Source organism: Zootoca vivipara, chromosome 6 (assembly GCF_963506605.1).
Source record: "Zootoca vivipara chromosome 6, rZooViv1.1, whole genome shotgun sequence".
Classification (NCBI taxonomy): domain Eukaryota; kingdom Metazoa; phylum Chordata; class Lepidosauria; order Squamata; family Lacertidae; genus Zootoca; species Zootoca vivipara.
Window position 1 is genome coordinate 6,958,222 of NC_083281.1, and position 21,714 is coordinate 6,979,935.

The following is a 21,714-nucleotide window of genomic DNA, read 5'->3' on the forward strand; positions in this document are numbered from 1 at the left end:
CCCACATTCTCTCTCATACAGTTATCTTACCTTCCAAGTCCCAGGCTGCAGAATCCGGGACCGGCAGCCATGTGATACCGGAAGTTGCATCGACGTAACTTCCGGTGTCGCTTTGTCCTTCTATGGGCACAAAAAATGGCCGCCGCCGGCTTCGAAAGTCGCTTGTACGCATGTCAGGAAGTGCGTAGACGCAACTTCCGGTGTCGCTCCGCCCATCTATGGGCACCAAAAATGGCCGACGACGACACCAGAAGTCACATCTATGCACTTCCGGACATGCGTAGATGCAACTTTTGAAGCCGGCGGCGGCCATTTTTGGTGCCCATAGAAGGGCAAATCGGAAATAAAAAAATGGCCGCCAGCAGGAGAAAATAACAGAGAAAAACAGGAGACAAAGTGATACGAGGGACCACCGGGAAAAGATAAGTAAAAACGGGGGTTTCCCAGGGGAAACGGGGTACTTGGCAGCTATGTACAGTTATACAAAGGTAAAAAGGTAAAGGACCTCTGGGCGGTTCAGTCCAGTCAAAGGTGACTATGGGCAGGGCCGTCTTTACCCAGGGGTGCAAGGGGTGCAGGGCACCCGGGTGCCAAATTCAGGGGGCGGCGCCAAAAGCATACCTACTGTATACTGCTCCCTCTCAATTGGCGGCAGTGAAAAGCAATGGAGCGAAAGTCCCCATCCCCCCTCCGTCACTCTGTTGCTCCGTAGCATCAAATAGTAGTTACTCCGTAGCATCAAATATTCCCAACGAGTCAGGAAACAAATCAGTTTTCTTCGCTGCATTGTTGTTACAGGTGAGTGATTTCGCCCCTAAACAACTTTGGATTCCTCCCCCCCAAAAAAGTTAATTTGGGGGTGCTGGGCGGATCTTCGCACCCCGGCAGCGCATATGCTAAAGACGGCCCTGACTATGGGGTTGTGGCGCTCACTCGCTTTCAGGCCAAGGGAGCCGGTGTTTGTCCACAGACGGCTTTCCGGGTCATGTGGCCAGCAGGACTAAACCGCTTCTGGCGCAACGGGACACCGTGACGGAAACCAGAGCTCACAGAAACACCATTTACCTTTCCGTCGGAGTGGTACCTATTTATCTACTTGCGCTGGCGTGCTTTTGAACTGCTAGGTTGGCAGGAGCTGGGACAGAGCAATGGGAGCTCACCCACAAATGGGATTTGAACCGCCAACTTTCTGATCAGCAAGCAGAGGTGGAGGGTTTGAGACCGCAGAGAAGAGACTCCACCTAGGAATCCACCTAGAGTCAAACCCTGCTTCTGCGCTACACGTTTCCCTGGGAGTAAGACCTGGCAAAAACAGCGAGAGATACTTTTGAGCAAAGGTACACAGGGTCATTTACTGAGCCCCACAGAATAAATCTGCTCCCTTCGCAATGGTCTGCTCTCGCACGCTGCCTTCTGCCAGAGGCTTTGCGTGCATGTGTGCTAATGAGCTGGCAAGAACAGCCCCCCCCCCAAAAGAATAATTAAGTGTTGGAATCCACAGTGCTGGAATCCACAGCGGATCTGGTTGTGCTTATGAGAGAAGGAGAACATCTCTCAAGCACATCCATGGAACATTGTCACTTAAGCAGTCTTGCAATCCTACGTGAATTTTCATAGAATAGCATATGCCCTAACCAGGGACAGGCAAGGAAATTGCCCGAATTCACATTTTCATTAGGAATGGAGGTCACGCAAATGAATATGAGCAGTATTTGCTCTTGTTTTTAAAAGTCCACAAACATTATGTACATAACTACTACTACTACTACTACTACTACATGTACATTATGTACATAACTACTACTACTACAGTCATACTTCATGTTGCGTCCACTGCGGGTTGCATTTTTCCAGGTTACGAAACCTGGAAGTGTTTACTTCCGGGTTTTGTCGAGCACGCATGTGCATAAGCGTTCTGCGCACTTCACGCATGTGCAAATGCGCCGCCCGGGTTGTGGACTTTTCGGGGTTGAACGGCACCCCGGAACAGATTTGGTCCGCAACCCGAGGTACCACTGTATTTTCCACCTTGTTTTTGAGGTTTTCCTTCCACTGAATCATAGAATCATAGAATTTTTTTAGAGTTGGAAGGAACCCTGAGGATCGTCTAGTCCAGTTCCCTACAGCGCAGGATTATTATTATTATTATTATTATTATTATTATTACTAGTGTCATTCAGCCCGTTTAATAAACGGGCGCTAGAGCATTCAGCCTTTTTCAGCGGCGGCGGTGCGTGGGGGGCCGATTGGCCCCTCCCATGGCTGCCGCTTCGTCGGGGCGCTCCGCTGAGCCCAGCTGGCCAGCGGGCGCCCAGAAGAAGGCCGTGATTCGGCCTCTTTTTGCGGCGCCAGCGCGTGGGGGGGCGGCTGGCCGTCGCTTCGTCGGGGCGCTCCGCTGAGCCCAGCTGGCCAGCGGGCGCCCAGGAGAAGACCGTGATTCTTCTGAGGACTGCGAGGGAAACGGTAGGCAGAGGGGTGGGGGTGGGGAGAGAGAGAGAGAGAGAGAGAGAGTGTGTGTGTGTGTGTCAAGTCTCTGCATCCAATCCCTGTGTCCGTGGGGCACATGCGCAGTAGCGCGGACACAGGGACACAGGGAATCTGGACGCACACTTGCACTTTATTATATAGGATTATTATTTGTATCCCACCTTTTTCCCTAACAGAGACTCAAGGTGGTTTGCAGAGTAAATCTGGATTATTTTGAATGTTGCATGCAATATGCAATATGTTAAATGCAATATGCAGCCGTCCCATACAGGGATCGGACCTGCAACCTTGCTCTAACCAGCAGCAGCACAGTCTAACCACGTGAGCGACATTGAAGTTAATTACACAATCAATTACATTCATTTTGGCCATAGCAAAGATGGACAATGTAAGTGTTTGCAGAAGCCGAATTGCAGCTGAACGGAAACAGCACTGATTGCAAAAACCCCAGGGCGGCATGAAAGTTTACATCCCTCTCTGCAATCCTGTTGCAAACATTTGGGAAGAAGGCTTTTTAAAGCTAGTGGGGATTACTTCTGAGTAAATACACCTCTTGTGCATGCTGCTTTTTTGCCATTCTTTTTTTGCGCGCACATACAAACAGGCGCTGCTTTTCCACTAGGGGAAAGGTACACACACAATTCATTTCCGTTCCTGAGTAAACGAACCTCTTCCAAAGTATTGTCAGTTTTATTTTTAAAAAGGCAAAAGAGAGACACGATTTGTAGAGGAGCCAGACAAACTCGGCAACTGCTCGGAGTTTTTTGCCATGCGTGAGAGCGGTGTGTACATGTGTCCATTCTTCAACACCCACTAAAACAACACTCGGTGAATCCCCTAAAAGGCGGTAGAGAGGGATGTGGGAGCCGGAATAAAATTTGTGAACAGATTTCCCTTCCAAGCTGGCTTGGGGTGATTCGCAAAACCTTGGTGACAGCTTTGGGAGAAACTTGAGTATGACTGGGTCATTAAGGCGGCACCGCAAAGGGGATGGGGCGTGGGTGCCCTGGGCCACTTTTATAAAGTGATGGAGGGAATTGTTTTAATTATCACCCGGCAGTCTCCCATGAGGTCATCGCTGCTACAGCTGAACTGTATAACCAGACCTACCATGTTCCTGTTGTTCCCGTGAGAGCTCTCCTGCCATGAAGGTCGCTGTGGTTCTGGCAGGGCCGGGGCAAAATATCTTGGCACTGGGGAACCCTAGTGGGGAGCCTGTGGCCTTCAGGTGCCATTGCTGGGCTCCAGAAAGCATCAGACTCAGCTAGCTGAAGTGGAAGATAACCAGAGCATGGACCACTCTGACGAGACAGTCTGCAAGCAGGAAGGGCCTCATCCTGCGTACCAGATGGAGCTGGTAGACAGCTGCCCTGGACACAGAACTGACCTGTGCCTCCACGGACAGCTGTGAGTCCAAAATGACTCCCAGGCTGCGCACCTGGTCCTTCAGGGGCACAGTTACCCCATTCAGGACCAGGGAGTCCTCCACACCTGCCCGCCCCCTGTCCTCCCAAAAGAATCATAGAATCATAGAGTTGGAAGAGACCACAAGGGCCATCTAGTCCAACCCCCTGCCGAGCAGGAAACACCATCAAAGCATTCTTGACATATGCCTGTCAAGCCTCTGCTTAAAGACCTCCAAAGAAGGAGACTCCACCACACTCCTTGGTAGCAAATTCCACTGCCGAACAGCTCTTACTGTCAGGGAGTTCTTCCTAATGTTTAGGTGGAATCTTCTTTCTTGTAGCTTGAATCCATTGCTCCGTGTCCGCTTCTCTGGAGCAGCAGAAAACAACCTTTCTCCCTCCTCTATATGGCATCCTTTTATATATTTGAACATGGCTATCATATCACCCCTTAACCTTCTCTTCTCCAGGCTAAACATACCCAGCTCCCTAAGCCGTTCCTCATAAGGCATTGTTTCCAGGCCTTTGACCATTTTGGTTGCCCTCTTCTGGACACGTTCCAGCTTGTCAGTATCCTTGAACTGTGGTGCCCAGAACTGGACACCACAAGAGTACTTGTCTTGTCAGGATTCAACCTCAATCTGTTGAGCTTAGCTGTGATCAACAGGGTGTTTGTACATAACACAGCAGAAGACAAGCAACTTGACATCACCAGGAAGGTTTGCCATTGGCCTCTGCCTGACATGCTGGAAAGCTGCTGCCAGTTGGTGCCGACAACTCTGACCTCGATGGGCTGGTGGGCATCATACCTGCCAAGTTGCTGTCCGAGAAATAAGGGACCGGGCCAGAAGTAGCAGACCGGAAGTAGCGCTGCCGCCATTTTGGAACTGGGCGGAGCAGCATCAAAAGTCACTTCTGAGCATGTTCCGTCCAGTTTCAAAATGGCCGCCGCGCCAGAATAAACCGGGGGGAAACAAAAAAAACACCACGTTTTTTCAGCTAGGAACAGCTGGAAAAACGGGGATTTCCCGGGGAATACGGGAGACTTGGCAGCTATGGTGGGCATTTGGTTCGGTTTCTCTCCGACTTGCTTAGGCTTAGAGCGGACTCTTTGCAAGCCCCGAGCCAACAGAGGAAGGAAACTTTCGATAGGGGAGATTGCGGAGACTTGTGCAACTAAGAAGCCACTCCAAGACACACATTAGATTTTGGCAGGCTGCGATGTTGTGTTCTGGAAAAGGTGTTCAAGGCAGGGCTGCCTCCGCTCTGCCAATATCCTCGGGGCAAGACTGTTCCGCTTGCTCCTCTTTCCCTGAGTGTGAAGGGACGGCACTGCCATGGGTGACCTGTCTTTACCCCGCTGTGCCATTGACCGCTTCTAGGCATCGGCACTTGCCAGGCCTGGAGGGAAAGAAAAATAAACTCGCTGCAAGCCACCTTGCGGGGAGGGGGAGCCTTCCGAAATTCTCCGTCCTGGGTTTGGAGGCGCCTAATCCTCTTATCCCTAAAGTAGGGTCGTGATCCTGCATCCAGGATGAGCAAAGGCGTCCTCTCCATCAGGGAGCTCGCTGCAAAGACTCAGAGGCCCTTGGTCAGCTTGCCTGTGCCTTGCGATTTTTGCACGGTTCTACCAATGCCGGATTTAAGTATAAGCTTAACAAGCTCTAGCTTAGGGCCCCACTCTCTTGGGGGGGGGGAATTTAAAGGGGGGGGAAACACTGGATGTACATTTCCAAAATCTATATGTATAAAAATGTAGAGGGTCCAAGTTTGTTAAAACCGCTTGCCCGATCGCGGTCAAATTTGCCCACAGCGTCACATGGGTATAGGCGAGTGTTTCCATGCACATAGATTGGCCACATGTCACACCTGTGCCACGAAAACCAGGTAAAACCCACTGGTTTGGAACCCTGAAATCAGAGGGCCGGGGAAGCTGGGAAATAGAAGGCAAAAGAGGTCGCAACACAGCGCCCTCTAGCAGCGGCTACACTGGTACTACAGCTAGAAAACATTGGCCCTCTAGTATAAGATAAAAAACAAATAAAATAAAGCCTACATACAGCAACAGTGTTTTGTGTTGTATAGGCTTCTATGATATAAGTCATGGGCCCCGCCTGCTAGCCTGCTCCCTAAAATATTACTGATTTGCTCCTTTCTATATATAGGCTGCCTGCATTCTGCTATTTATAATTACTAGCAGTTTGCAGTATTTTATGGGACCCAGGTGGCGCTGTGGGTTAAACCACAGAGTCTAGGGCTTGCTGATCAGAAGGTCGGCGGTTCGAATCCCTGCAACGGGGTGAGCTCCCATTGCTCGGTCCCTGCTCCTGCCCACCTAGCAGTTCGAAAGCACATCAAAGTGCAAGTAGATAAATAGGGACCGCTCCGGCGGGAAGGTAAACGGCGTTTCCGTGCGCTGCTCTGGTTCGCCAGAAGCAGCTTTGTCATGCTAGCCACATGACCTGGAAGTTGTCTGCGGACAAACGCCGGCTCCCTCGGCCTATAGAGCGAGATGAGCGCCACAACCCCAGAGTCGGACACGACTGGACCTGATGGTCAGGGGCCCTTGACATTTTTTTTAGTTTGCATCATATATTTACACCTATTATTATTTCATGGTTACAGGTAGGTAGCCGTGTTGGTCTGGGTCGAAGTAAAATGAAAAAATTCCTTCAGTAGCACCTTAAAGACCAACTAAGTTTTTATTTTGGTATGAGCTTTCGTGTGCATGCACACTTCTTCAGATACCTTCTTCAGATAATACTTCAGATTATTATTTCATGTTATAGTAAATTCCTAGAGACTAGATTATGAGTCTTTGTAAACTGTGTTTCTAAAGGAACTTTTGCTATTGCCAAATGCCAATGTGTTTGCATTATTAAGTTTGTTAAGAAAAAAAATCATTTTAAGTTAGAGCTTAATAATTATTTCGCTATTAATATACTTTTTCTGAATTGTATTTCACTATCAATATACTTCTCCTTAATTGTATTTCAGTTCAACAATTATTTTGATAAAATACATACTTTGTTATGTGCAAATAGCTTTCGATACCTATGAGGTCCATAAATTACCATATAGCATATATTCAACACAAAAAACAGTGACAATTTGTTGTTGACAAAGGACAGCTGGACATTATAAAGGGCCCCATTGCCTTCAGTAGCTTAGGGCCTCATCACACCTCAATCCAGCCCTGCCTGTGCCTTGCGATTTTTGCACGGTTCTCCTGATTGATTGAGTGAGTGAGTGAGTGAAAAGTCTTGAAAGATCTACATTGGCTCCCAGTACGTTTCCGAGCACAATTCAAAGTGTTGGTGCTGACCTTGAAAGCCCTAAATGGCCTCGGTCCAGTATACCTGAAGGAGCGTCTCCACCTCCATCATTCTGCCCGGACACTGAGGTCTAGCACCGAGGGCCTTATGGCGGTTCCCTCGTTGAGAGAAGCCAAGTTGCAGGGAACCAGGCAGAGGGCCTTCTCGGTGGTGGCGCCTGCCCTGTGGAACGCCCTCTCAACAGATGTCAAAGAGGAAAACAACTACCAGACTTTTAGAAGACATCTGAAGGCAGCCCTGTTCAGGGAGGCTTTTAATGTTTAATAGATTGTTGTGTTTTATTTTTCTGTTGGAAGCCGCCCAGAGTGGCTGGGGAAACCCAGCCAGATGGGCGGGGTATAAATAATATATCATTATCATTATCATTATCATTATTATTATATGTCTCTTTTCCAGCTGTGCCCAAAATGGCTCACAGCAATGACCCCAAACCATCAAAATAGGAAGCAATGAAATTACAAAGATAGAAAATGCAGAGGAAAGGGTAAAAGAGTATTGGGAAATCATTCATAATGAATTGGGAAAAAAATGTTTAAAAGTACTTTTCCAAAAAAACAAGAATCCTTTTTGTTGGGGGTAATTCAGACGGAAAGTCCCAGGTGTCAAAAAAGGTTATTTATGTATGCTGCTACTGCGGCCCGTGTTTGTTAGCCTCAAAATGGAAAAAAGAGCGAGGTCCCAACTAAAGAGGAATATGCGCAGCTTCCGGACCTGACATATAGAATAAGAGAACAAGAAGAACATATGTTTAGAGAAGATTGGAAAATGTTTATTGAATATATGGGGAGAAATTGTGTACACTTGAAAATGTTGGCAGCATTAAGATAAATTCAACAGTGTAAATAAGTTTTGATGGAAGTGGTCAGGGGACTTTCATACAGGGAGCCTCCCCCCATCCTGTTGACCAGCTCTCCGCCCAGTGAGAGCAGCAGCAGTGGGTCAGGTGGGGGGAATGAGGAAGTTAGGGGGTTGGAGGTGGCAAGGCTCAGTGATGTTGGAGAGCCTTTGCCTTGACCAAGAGGTGGAGGGGAACAGGCAGCCCCTTCCGGCGTCCGAATTAAGGCGCGCCACTAAACATAAGGTCGGGAGAAGGCGTTTTGGGGTGCCCAAACTCTTATGCTGGTCACGCAACAGGAAACGCCCACTCCCGGATTCTGCAAGTGACTAGGAGGTCATATTTTCTGCTATCTTTGCACTGTAAATAGTATGCACAATACAGTGGTGCCTCGCTAGACGAATTTAATTCGTTCCACGGGTCTTTTCTTATAACGAAAAATTCGTCTAGCGAATCCCATAGGAATGCATTGATTTTTTTTGGATATTTTTTTTTTTGCCCATAGGAACGCATTAATTGAATTTCAATGCATTCCTATGGGAAACCATGACTTGCTAGACGAATTTTTCATAAAACGAATTCGTCTAGCGAGGCAACCTCCGCTCGAAAAAGCCTTTCGTTAAGCGGAAATTTCATTAAGCAGGGCATTCGTTAAGCGAGGCACCACTGTAAAACCTTTAAAGACAAGTAGGGACTTGGGCGTCCTTACTCGAGAGTAGCCGCAACAACACCATTACAGATGCAATGATGGAATACAGTGGTACCTCGCAAGACAAATGCCCTGCAAGACGAATTTTTCGCAAGATGAATGCGTCTTGCGATCTGATGGTGACTCACAGGACAAATTCATTTTGTGAAAAATTCATCTTGCGAATCGCGGCTTCCCATAGGAATGCATTGAAATTTAATTAATGCATTCCTATGGGCAAAAAAAGAAATTTCAATGCATTCCTATGGGAAACCGTGATTCACAAGACGAATTTTCTGCAAAACAAATTGACTCGCGGAACAAATTAAATTTGTCTTGCGAGGTACCACTGTACTGAATGGTTTAGTTCATGGGTAGGCAAACTAAGGCCCGGGGGCCGGATCCGGCCCAATCGCCTTCTAAATCCGGCCCGCAGACGGTCCAGGAATCAGCATGTTTTTACATGAGTATAATGTGTGCTTTTATTTAAAATGCATCTCTGGGTTCTTTGTGAGGCATAGGAATTCATTCATATATTTTTTTTTTCAAAATCTAGTCCCAGCCCCCCACAAGGTCTGAGGGACAGTGGACCGGCCCCCTGCTGAAAAAGTTTGCTGACCCCTGGAAAAGAGGGTCAGGCGTAACCCTGAATAAATGGCAAGCCTGGCTTCAAAATGTGTTGTGGGCCTGTTTTTTGTAGGGTTTGCCTTGCTGTGATGCTGGTATGTTTCCAGGGTGAGGAACTTGCTTTCGCCTGCCCCAAATGTGGAGCAATCAGGAGGCTTGCCAAAAACAAGGGCGTGTGAAGTCAGCCATGGGGAGGAAAAGGGTATTTCCCCCCAACCCTCTTGATGTGCATTTACGGGTTTCCTTTTGACAAATTGGAAGCAAGTGCAGACAAACCGTAACAAACAGAGACGAGGAAGCCGATAAGTGCTGCTTTGTATGGTCATGCCTAAAACACATTAGCCCAGTTTCCTGTTCCCAAGAGAGGACAGCCTCTGGGAAGCTCGCAAACAGGGTATCGAAGCGATAGGCTTTCCTCTCTTTCTTTTTGGCCTGCTCCATCAGGCCTGCTGTCCTTAAACCATACCTGCCAAGTTCCTCTCTGAAAAATAAGGGACAGGACCGAAATTAGCATACCAGAAGTAGCGCGGCGGCCATTTTGGAACTGGGCGGAGCAGCATCAAAAGTCGCTTCTGAGCATGCTCCGCCCAGTTCCAAAATGGCCGCTGCGCCGGAATAAACTGGGGAAAAACAAAAAATCCGTTTTTTCCGGCTGGGGACAGCCGGAAAAATGGGGGTTTCCCGGAGAAAACGGGAGACTTGGCAGCTATGCCTTAAACAGGTGGCTCATCATGATCAGGCCAAGGTTTCAACTATTCTATTCCGAACTTAAAAATGGAAAGCGTAATGCTGATGGTCAACAAAAGAGGTTCAAAGGCTCTCTCGAGGCAAATTGTTAAAAATGTAACACAATCTTACTCGGCTACGAGGGATCGTCAAAGAAGAAGAAGAAGACCATTCCACTGGGGAAACTGTCAGCGCTTTGAACAGTGCCACACTGAAGGTGAAGAGAGCTCCCGTCTCTCAAATCCAGCTCCGGCTCACCCTTCTTTTCCCATTGACCCCAATGCCCCTGCCTGCAGCCAAGGCCAACAGGGAGACTGCAAGCAGAAGGGAAATCTCATCCCCTTTGTGATAGCTTTCTCAGCTGCCAGCGAGGAATGCTGATTTGCACGCTTTGTGGGGTCGTTGCCTTGAGCTGCCCCTGGCTCAGCTCCAACAAGCAACGAGGCTAAATCCTGCGCATTCCCAAAGTCTTGGGAGCGGGGTGGCGCAGTGGGTCAGTGCATCCGGCTGTTGACCAAAAGATTGGTCGTTCGAGCCCACCCAGGGAACGGCTGCGGGCAGGATTCCTGAATGGCATATTAAACCGATCCTGGTCCGACTGCACTGGCTACCAATGAGTTTCTGGGCCCAATTCAAAGTGCTGGTTTCAACCTTGTTATTGTTGTTTAGTCGTTTAGTCGTGTCTGACTCTTCGTGACCCCATGGACCAGAGCACGCCAGGCACTCCTGTCTTTCACTGCCTCCCGCAGTTTGGTCAGACTCATGTTCGTAGCTTCGAGAACACTGTCCAACCATCTCGTCCTCTGTCGTCCCCTTCTCCTAGTGCCCTCCATCTTTCCCAACATCAGGGTCTTTTCCAGAGAGTCTTCTCTTCTCATGAGGTGGCTAAAGTATTGGAGCCTCAGCTTCAGGATCTGTCCTTCCAGTGAGCACTCAGGGCTGATTTCCTTAAGAATGGATAGGTTTGATCTTCTTGCAGTCCACGGGACTCTCAAGAATCTCCTCCAGCACCATAATTCAAAAGCATCAATTCTTCGGCGATCAGCCTTCTTTATGGTCCAGCTCTCACTTCCATACATCACTACTGGGAAAACCATAGCTTTAACTATACGGACCTTTGTCGGCGAGGTGATGTCTCTGCTTTTTAAGACGCTGTCTATGCATCTTATTATTGGATCTTTATTTGCAGCTGCAACTAAAACATTTTAAAAGGCGAAAGATTTATATGATCTGAAGAGAAACCAGAGTAACTAAACCAGAGCAACTAAAACGTTTTAAGTGTGTTTTAAATGCAATATACAAATGGGACACTAGATGGCGATGGTGAGCCTTATGGAAAATTTGATGTCCTGTATTTTTAAAAACACTTTAAAAAAAAAAAGCATTTTCAGAACGCTTCTTATATGCGTGTAGATTCATTCCACCTTGGTCTCCATTTCTCTTTTTTCCCTGTCTTGAATGTTCAGTTCTGCATATTTGTAATTTTTTTTAAAAAATCCTCTTGAAAATCCACCAGCATTTTAATGTGACTTTCTCCTAATAAACACATTTTTGTATGCAATTTTGCCTCCCCCCCCTTTTGCATTGATTCCCTCCGATAAATTGGTGTGTTGCATGTTATTTTCACGGATATACAGTACACATTTATATGCACAATGCATGTTAGTATATGCATTTTTGTACGTATTCCTTGGTGGGAGAAGATAAAATCCAGGATCTCTTGCTGGAGACTCATCAAAAACCCAACTGAGCTCTAGTTAGGTGAAAATCCATGGAGGACTTTGGCAAAGATACTGGAATGGCCAGTGTTTTGATTACAGGTGTGTCAGTGAGAACACTTTCCTGGCACAACTGATCTTCTTCTTCTTCTTCTTCTTCTTCTTCTTCTTCTTCTTCTTCTTCTTCTTCTTCTTCTTCTTCTTCTTCTTCTTCTTCTTCTTCTTCTTTTTCATTTGTAGCCGAGTAAGATTGTCTTCCATGAACACGGTCTTAACAGTGAGTCCGTAAGTGACTGTGGAGGGCAATTTTGGATCCCCACATCCTTCCGCAGTGGGACATAGGTTTCCGGGCAGGAGTCGATCACGGTGAGGGTTTGCCAAACGCTCTTCCTCTTAGCATGTTTCTCCTTTTCGTCCTGAGTTCAAGCGTCTTCAAAGCCCATGGCACCTTTGGTAAAGGCTGTTCTCCAACTGAAGCGCTCACAGGCCAGTCTTTCCCAGTTGTCAGTGTTTATACTACATTTTAAAAGATTTGCCTTGAGAGAGTCTTTGAACCTCTTTTGTTGACCACCAGCATCACACTTTCCATTTTTAAGTTCGGAATAGAGTAGTTGCTTTGGAAGACGATAATCAGGCATCCGAACAACATGACCAGTCCAACGAATGTTGAGGAATCATTGCTTCAACACTGGTGATCTTTGCTTCTTCCTGTACACTGGCATTAGTTCACCTGTCTTCCCAAGTGATGTGTAAAAATTTTCAGAGACACAATTGATGGAATCTTTCAAGGAGTTGGAGATGGTGTTTGTAAGTGGTCCATGTTTCACAAGCATATAGTAAGGTTTGGTAGTACAATTCAGTCAAACCTCGGGTTGTGTTCACTGCGGGTTGCGTAGTTTCGAGTTAAGTACTCGGCGGACCCAGAAGTGTTTACTTCCGGGTTTCGCTGTGCACCCATGCGCAGAAGCATTCTGTGCGCTGCCACATGCGCAGAAGCACTCTATTGGTGCTTCGTGCTTGTGCTAATGCGCTGCTCGGGTTGAGTACTTTTCGGGGTGCGAACAGCACCCCGGAACAGATTGTGTACTCAACCTGAGGTACCACTGTAGTTTTGCAAATGAACATTTTTGTTTCCCTGCGAATGTCCCGGTCCTCAAACACTCTGCACTTCAGTCGGGAGAATGCTGCACTCACAGAGCTCAGGTAATGCTGGATTTCAGCATCCATGTCGGACCTTGTGGAAAGATAACTGCCCAGGTAGGAGAAGTGATTTACACTTTCCAACGTTACACCATTGGTTGAATTTGTGGCGCTGCAGAGGGGTTGTTTTGTGCATGACAGGCAGGCAGGCACCTTAAACAACAGGGACAAAATGACTTGGGAAATCAAAAGTTATATTGGTTAGATCAGCGTTTCTCAACCGCTGTTCCGCGGCACACTAGTGTGCCGCGAGACGCTGGCTGGTGTGCCGTGACGTGCCGTGGCGAGAAGGGCGATTTGCTGCCTTGTCACGTGCCTAGTCACGTGCCGTGACGAGAAGGCGGCCGCCATTAGGGGGCGCTGACCCGCCGTAAAGGAAGCCGGCCGGGGGACTTCCGGGTTGCCGCGGACCGCTCCAGACGCTCCCTGACGAAGCTCCGGGGAGCGCTACTCTTTGCGGGGTGAAAACGGGCGGTTTTGAGGCTTCAAACCCCCGTGTGAGGAACAGGGGGGACTCCCTGCCTAAAGAGGGGCTGCAGGGCGTTGGAGGGGTTCCCGCAACGGACTGCGAGGTCCAGAAGGGGATCACAGATGCCGGCTGCAGCTCTCTCCCTCCCGCACTGAGAAAGCCTGGCTGCTGAAGCGCACAAGCAGCAAAACCTCCGAAATAAGAAAGAACCGGGACCTGCATAAAAGGTTGGTGCAACTCTACCCTACTGCAACTCTTCAGAATTAAAGAGGCTATGTATCTGTAGAAGTGCAAAGAGATTTAAAAAAAGAGATACTTGAAAAGCATTCAGAAATATACTTTTAAGAGGCGCTTAAAAGAAACATTCCAAACAGACTGAGAGAGGGCAGAAGGGAGCCTTGCTTGCCTTGGAAAGAGATTGCAAACAGTGGAGGAGTTTTAAGAAATAAAAATAAAGAGGGGGTCAACTTTGATGTATTTAGATAACTGCAATATAGGCACAGAGTTAAATTTTTTAACTTTTTTAATGGTGGTGTGCCTCGTGATTTTTTTCATGGAACAAGTGTGCCTTTGCCCAAAAAAAGGTTGAAAAACACTGGGTTAGATTCACACAATTTAGTTTTGCTTGTTAAGCAAAATGTGTGCAAAACCATGTAGAAATCATTAAAAATTATTGCAGAGTGCTTGCAGAGAGATTTATTACTGTTATCATCATCATCATAGAATCATAGAGCTGGAAGAGACCACAAGGGCCATCCAGTCCAACCCCCTGCCGAGCAGGAAACACCATCAAAGCATTTCTGACAGATGCCTGTCAAGCCTCTGCTTAAAGACCTCCAAAGAAGGAGACTCCACCACACTCCTTGGCAGCAAGTTCCACTGTCGAACAGCTCTTACTGTCAGGAAGTTCTTCCTAATGTTTAGGTGGAATCTTCTTTCTTGAAGTTTGAATCCATTGCTCCGTGTCCACTTCTCTGGAGCAGCAGAAAACAACCTTTCTCCCTCCTCTATATGACATCCTTTTATATATTTGAACATGGCTATCATATCACCCCTTAACCTACTCTTCTCCAGGCTAAACATACCCAGCTCCCTAAGCCGTTCCTCATAAGGCATCGTTTCCAGGCCTTTGACCATTTTGGTTGCCCTCTTCTGGACACGTTCCAGCTTGTCAGTATCCTTCTTGAACTGTGGTGCCCAGAACTGGACACAGTGCTCCAAGTGAGGTCTGATGAGAGCAGAATACAGAGGTACAGAGGTACTATTACTTCCCTACATCTAGATGCTATACTCCTATTGATGCAGCCCAGAATTGCATTGGCTTTTTTAGCTGCTGCATCACACTGCTGACTCATGTCAAGTTTGTGGTCTACCAAGACTCCTAGATCCTTTTCACATATACTGCTCTCAAGCCAGGTGTCTCCCATCCTGTATTTGTGCCTTTCATTTTTTTTGCCCAAGTGTAATACTTTACATTTCTCCCTGTTAAAATTCATCTTGTTTGCTTTGGTCCAGCTCTCTAATCTGTTAAGGTCATTTTGAAGTGTGATCCTGTCCTCTGGGGTATTAACCACCCCTCCCAATTTGGTGTCATCATCATCATCATCATCATTATGCATTACCTGAGATGTTCAGAAGGTAAAATGGTAATGATTTGGTTTTCCGAAAGCAACTGATGTCCTTCTTCGTCAAGCGATCAAGCTGAATCTTGCCCAGTCACAAACATAATAGCAGATATGAATTCCTCACATCCAAAAACAAAATTTTTAAGACCCCTCACTGAAGAAATCTGCAAAAAGTAAGTTTTGGCCCCCTAAAATGACACATGCTACTGGCGCTCCCCAGTTTTGCTGGAGTTCAAGCTCCTGTTAGACCCAGCCAGGTCAGGGGTGACTGGGACTGAAGTCTTGAAAGATGTGAGTGGGTACAAACTCTCCATCACTGGTTTCTTGCTCCAGAGGAGCCGCCTTGTCGCTTGGACAGCGTGGAGAGTTTGGGTTTGGAGGAGGAGCATTAAAAGCTTTTACAAGGTTTGGAGTCCTCGCCCGCCTGCTTCTTGGGTTGCCTCCAGTCCTGACTTTGGGGATTCGTCTTCAGCCTATAGTGGTCAAAACAGAACAAAAACCAGCTACTACACGTACGCAGAGGCTGGCTCTGGCCTCCGGGACTTTCTGGGCCAAATTTCCATGTTAATAAAACACAACACCCAGTGTGATAATCGCTTAGCAAAACCTTTATTGGATCCCTTTCCCTTCCCAAACTGCAGGGCAAGGGCTGTTTACTGGTTAGAGAAGGAATTTCGAGCCAAGTATTGGGACCAGACTTAGGCACCCCAGTTGAACCCAGCTTGCTAGCAGGGTTTCTTTTGCAAAGTATAATTGCACACCGAAATGAAGAATGCCTGTATGTATGTTGCTGAAAGGGTTTAACATTGGAAATTTCCATCAAAGCATGCTGAAGCTCTCTCTAATCTGTACCTGGGTTGATAAGGAACTTTTGATGTTCTCTGCTGGCCTTCACATGAGTGTTTAACCTTAGATCATGCGATGAAGGTTGTTGTTGTTGTTGTTGTTGTTGTTGTTGTTGTTGTTGTTGTTGTTTAATCAGTGAGTTGTGTCTGACTCTTTGTGACCCCATGGACCAGAGCAGGCCAGGCACTCCTGTCTTCCACTGCTTCCCACAGTTTGGTCAAACTCATGTTGGTAGCTTCGAGAACTCTGTCCAACCATCTCGTCCTCTGGTGTCCCCTTCTCCTTGTGCCCTCCATCTTTCCTAACATCAGGGTCTTTTCCAGGGAATCTTCTCTTCTCATGAGGTGGCCAAAGTATTGCAGCCTCAGCTTTAGGATCTTTCCTTCCAGTGAGCACTCAGGGCTGATTTCCTTAAGAATGGAGAGGTTTGATCTTCTTGCAGTCCATGGGTTTAAGGTATTCAATTGCAGATCACCATCTCGAAGGGAGTTTACTGTAAGTCTTTCTCTGAACATTACAGAAACTACAACAGATGTGATAATCTCTCCAGGAACTTCATAGCCTGAAGCTGGATGCAGGCTAATGCAAGTTATGGGAAAGACAGAGATTTGAATTTTACTCTGATCGTAATTACGTTACATATATTTAAGAGGAAGTACCTCTGCTTGGATATTATGGAATTATTTGGATGTATCATTGATGTTTTTGTACCTGTTTTGGCTAGTAAAGCTTTGAATCATAATTATGGGTCTGGACATTTTTTTTTATTCCAAAAGGATTCCGTTTTCTGCATCCAATTGCTCCATGCTGTGCCATATTAATATCTGCAATATATTTCGCTCGTTTCCCAGGATATGTAGAAGTTAAGATTCGGTAAATGCATTTGGAAGGAGAAGGTATCAGAAAGGACTATATCACTTTAGCAACAGGGAGTGTTGTCTGTTCGGGAGAAGGATTGTAGCTTAGCAAAAGAGTTTTTGATTGACATGCAGAACACCCCAGGTGCAGTTTACGTAGGGCTGAGAAAGGGCCCATCTAAATCCCCGGAGAGCGGTTGACAGTCATAGGAATTAAATCTAAGCTACATTCATACCTGCCAAGTTCCTGCCTGAAAAATAAGGGATCGGACCGGAAGTAGCATACCGGAAGTAGCACTGCCGCCATTTTGGAACTGGGCGGAGCATTGATGCTGCTCTGCCCAGTTCCAAAATGGCCGCCACACCAGAAGTCACACTGCAGCCATTTTGGAACTGGGCAGAGCAGCATCAAAAGTCGCTTCTGAGCATGCTCCGCCCAGTTCCAAAATGGCCGCCACACCAGACTAAACCGGGGGGAAACAAAAAAAATCCATTTTTCGGCTGGGAACAACTGGAAAAACAGCGGTTTCCCGGGGAATACGGGAGACTTAGCAGCTATGGCTACATTTGATTCATTTCAGTTTGTATTTAAGAGAGACCTTGGCTCATTTCCTGTTTTTGAAACAATGCACCAAATCTCAGCCGTCCTTCAAAATTCACACTTCTCTGAACATTGCAATGTGGTTCTCCAGCCAAGAATTCTGCATGAAAATGCATTTAATAGTCAAATTGTGCAAGTGAAAATAACATGGGAAGGTGTATTATATTACGGAAAACTGATTTGCAAAATAAATAAATAAATGAGCATGTTATGGAAAATTGCATGCAGAACTGTATATAATTGGAGAATTTCACAATGAAATGCGGATAAATTTTCACGTGGACTTAGAAATTAGTAATCTCAAAGTGATGTGGAATGTGGAGAACTAAATCTAAGGTTGGGGGCGGGAGAGAAAAATGGAGAGAAACAGAAATAAATGGGCATGTTCCTTACCTGAAGGCCAAACCAGGTAAGTTTTGCAGATAAAGCTGATTTACCATTAAGTTAAGCTTCTCCGCCACCCCCACCCCCCCAAAGCATAAACAAGATTATAGTCTTCATGGTTTTAAATCAAGGGCGTATTGAAATAAAAAGCTAGGTTGTTTGCGGCCAGGGCATGAAGTTCCAGCCTCCTCTTCTCTTTCTGGCCATCGAAAAGCCAGAGGTTTCTAGACACAGACACCTCAGAGTTTAGCTTCCATCCAGGCAAACAATTCTTGGGGCTACAAACCCCTTATTCTCAACCAGGGCATTCTTAAGTGTATCTGACGCCCTGGTTCAAAGATCCCTCCGGCGCCCACCCCACCACATTTCCCTCCCGGCGGGCAGTGGCTGGGGGGGCGGCTCCTCCGGCAGGGAGGAGGCCCCGGGCACGGCAGGCGGGGAGGACACTGCTGGCGGGGCTGGAGGAGGTGGGCAGCGGCTGGAGGGTGGCTCCTCTGGCAGGGAGGAGGTTCAGGGCGTGGCGTGGCATGGCGGAGGCAGGCAAGGGCAACTAGCTGATGTGAAGAAGAGGAGGAGGGGGAGGAGGAGTTTGGATTTGATATAGAATCATAGATTTGGAAGAGACCACAAGGGCCATCCAGTCCAACCCCCAGCCAAGCAGGAAACACCACCAAAGCATTCTTGACATATGGCTGTCCTTCAGGATACTTTCCTCCATGGAAAAAAAATGTGATGCTGGGTTCCTCTGCCAGGCTGCTTGGGGCTACAGGGTTGGGGGCTTTTCATTTGGGTTGCTATTAGGGATGAAGGAGAAATTCAACTTTTAAATGTTGTTGTTGTTGTTTAGTCGTTTAGTCATGTCCGACTCTTCATGACCCCATGGACCAGAGCACGCCAGGCACTCCTGTCTTGCACTGCCTCCCGCAGTTTGGTCAAACTCATGTTCATAGCTTCGAGAACACTGTCCAACCATCTCGTCCTCTGTCGTCCCCTTCTCCCCTTCCCAACATCAGGGTCTTTTCCAGGGAGTCTTCTCTTCTCATGAGGTGGCCAAAGTCTTGGAGCCTCAGCTTCACGATCTGTCCTTCCAGTGAGCACTCAGGGCTGATTTCCTTCAGAATGGATAGGTTTGATCTTCTTGCAGTCCATGGGACTCTCAAGAGTCTCCTCCAGCAGCATAATTCAAAAGCATCAATTCTACAGCGATCAGCCTTCTTTATGGTCCAGCTCTCACTTCCATACATCACTACTGAGAAAACCATAGTACCCTGGGCCAATCACTACCCTAAGGAGTCTCAAAGCGGCTAACATTCTCCTTTCCCTTCCTCCCCAACAAACACTCTGTGAGGTGGGTGGGGCTGAGAGACTTCAGAGAAGTGTGACTAGCCCAAGGTCACCCAGCAGCAGCATGTGGAGGAGCGGAGACACGAACCCGGTTCCCCAGATTACGAGTCTACCGCTCTTAACCACTACACCACACTGGCTCTCTAGGTCCAGCCTCCGACTCTTCCCTGGCGCTCACCAGAACTTGGCGCCATGGTGCCCTGCGCCACTAGCGTATATGGGTAAGACGCCCCTGTTCCCAACCAGTTGAGACTTAATATCCAACCCATTTGATCGGGGTGGGAGCAAGGGGAGAACCATTTCAACCTTGCAAATTGCAGTGCAGTCAGTGGGTCTTGATTGACAGACTCAGAAAAAGCCTGGGGTGTCTTGTCCTTGTTCACAAAAACACCCCTTTGATGTGCTTATCCTCCTCCTTTGTTCGTCATTTGACTATTGCAACGACCCAGAACTGCAGGGAATAATACATCTGGCCTCAAAACCTTCGTGGCCGAGCCAGCAAACATACTATAAATTTCAGCAACATGCTTAAAGAGAGATGCGGGTTTTCCGTTGCAAAGTTTTATAGACTTGCTCCAACCTCAGCTGGAAGCTGGAAGCCCGAGTTTCTCTCTTTCCCAGCCATGTTTTCAGAGACACACAAATACACAGAACACAGACACACACATATGGTGGTAAATCTGAAGATTGCTTTGATAGATTTTGTAATCACTCCATTAGTGGCTCGTTTGGGAACAGTTCAAGGAAGAGCTTTTTTTAATAATCTGTATCAAATAACTCCAAAAAAAGGAAGCCATATTCTCAGGATAGCGAAGCGGAATTTTCTCCTTTGCAATCCTTGACAGTTCCTCTGTTTTAGCGGCGAGGAAGCTCAGACAAGGGAGCCAAGTGTGGCCTTCTGGACCTTTGTCCCCTGACAATTGGGACTCTGCCCCAGGCAATCTTCCCTACCCATACTGAGACACTTTTGTCCATCTAGAGATGGGTGGCAACCCTACTGGGAGGAGCTACCACTGAGAAGGCCCTCTTCCGCATTCCCACCTGGTGGGATCAAGGTCCAAGCTGTCTATCCTATTATTTTGTATTACTAAAGCATATAATAAAAGATCAAACATTAAAAACCTCCCTTAAAAGGCTGCCTTCAGATGTCTTCTAAAAGTCGGATAGTTGTTTATTTCCTTGACATCTGATGGGAGGGCGTTCCACAGGGCAGGCGCCACTACCGAGAAGGCCCTCTGCCTGGTTCCCTGTAGCTTTGCTTCTCGCAGTGAGGGAACCGCCAGAAGGCCCTCGGAGCTGGACCTCAGTGTCCAGGCTGGACGATGGGGGTGGAGACGCTCCTTCAGGTATACTGGGCAGAGGCTGTTTAAGGCTTTCAAGGTCAGCACCAACACTTTGAATTGCACTTGGAAATGTACTGGGAGCCAATGTAGGTCTTTCAAGACCGGTGTTATACGGTCTCGGCGGCCGCTCCCAGTCACCAGTCTCGCTGCCGCATTTGTGCTATACCAGGCATCCCCAAACTGCGGCCCTCCAGATGTTTTGGCCTACAACTCCCATGATCCCTAGCTAATAGGACCAGTGGTCGGGGAAGATGGGAATTGTAGTCCAAAACATCTGGAGGGCTGAAGTTTGGGGATGCCTGTGCTATACCTTCCCGAATTCCATGTTTTAGAAAAATTGCTGTATTTAGTTTTGTAACTGCAAACAGAAAAAAAAACATATAATACGGGGAAAACAGGCTGTGCAGGAATACCCACGGAAATGGGGAATCTCTGAGAAAATACTTGACCTGCCTGTTTTTGACGCAGCTGGTTTGTTGCTAGTCTCTCGGCCTTTTCCGAATCTCCCCCCAAGGCCAGGTGCTCATGCCACCTTCCCCGGGAAATTGGAGAGCGATGAGGAATGCGCCATAAACTGAGAAAAGGGTGATACATCTTCTTGACTGCATCTTTCAAGGCGGATCTTGCATGGCGGGAAAGTGTGGGGGGGGGGAATGGACAGCCCCACAGCAGCTAACCACCCTGCAGCGGGCCTCCTTGTTGCTGTTGTTAGTAATATTGTCAAGTGGATTTAGTGCCAGCTGAGCGGGGGGGTGGGCAGCGGACCTCCGCCGTCCTCCCCAGACGCAGCCGGGGAACCGGCTCGTCTCAAAGAGCAGCTGTACAATCCGAGTGCCCACCCACCAGTTTGCGTCTGACTTCAAAACTAGCAAGAGGACGGTAAGGGCTCCTTCTCCCTTGCCCTTTGGCTCCCTCTTCCATGACGAACCATAAAAAAGAGGCCGTGGAAGTCTGAAAAATGCATTTTGATTGGCACTAGGGCATGGAAAATTTGCTCCATAAATAGCAGAGCTCTTGGAAGGGGAAGAAGCGACTGGGCCTTTTTTTTCCCCTTTTCTTTTGGGTTGTTGCTGTTTCTTCTTTTTCGTTTAAAGCCGCGGCAAATTGGCCCTCGTGTTTACACGTCCTCTAATGAGACGAAAGGAATCGCAGGCTCCTGGTTTTCCAGACCTCGGGTCCCCAAAGTGCTGAGGATTTCATGCAGGCCTCGGAACTGCTTTCCG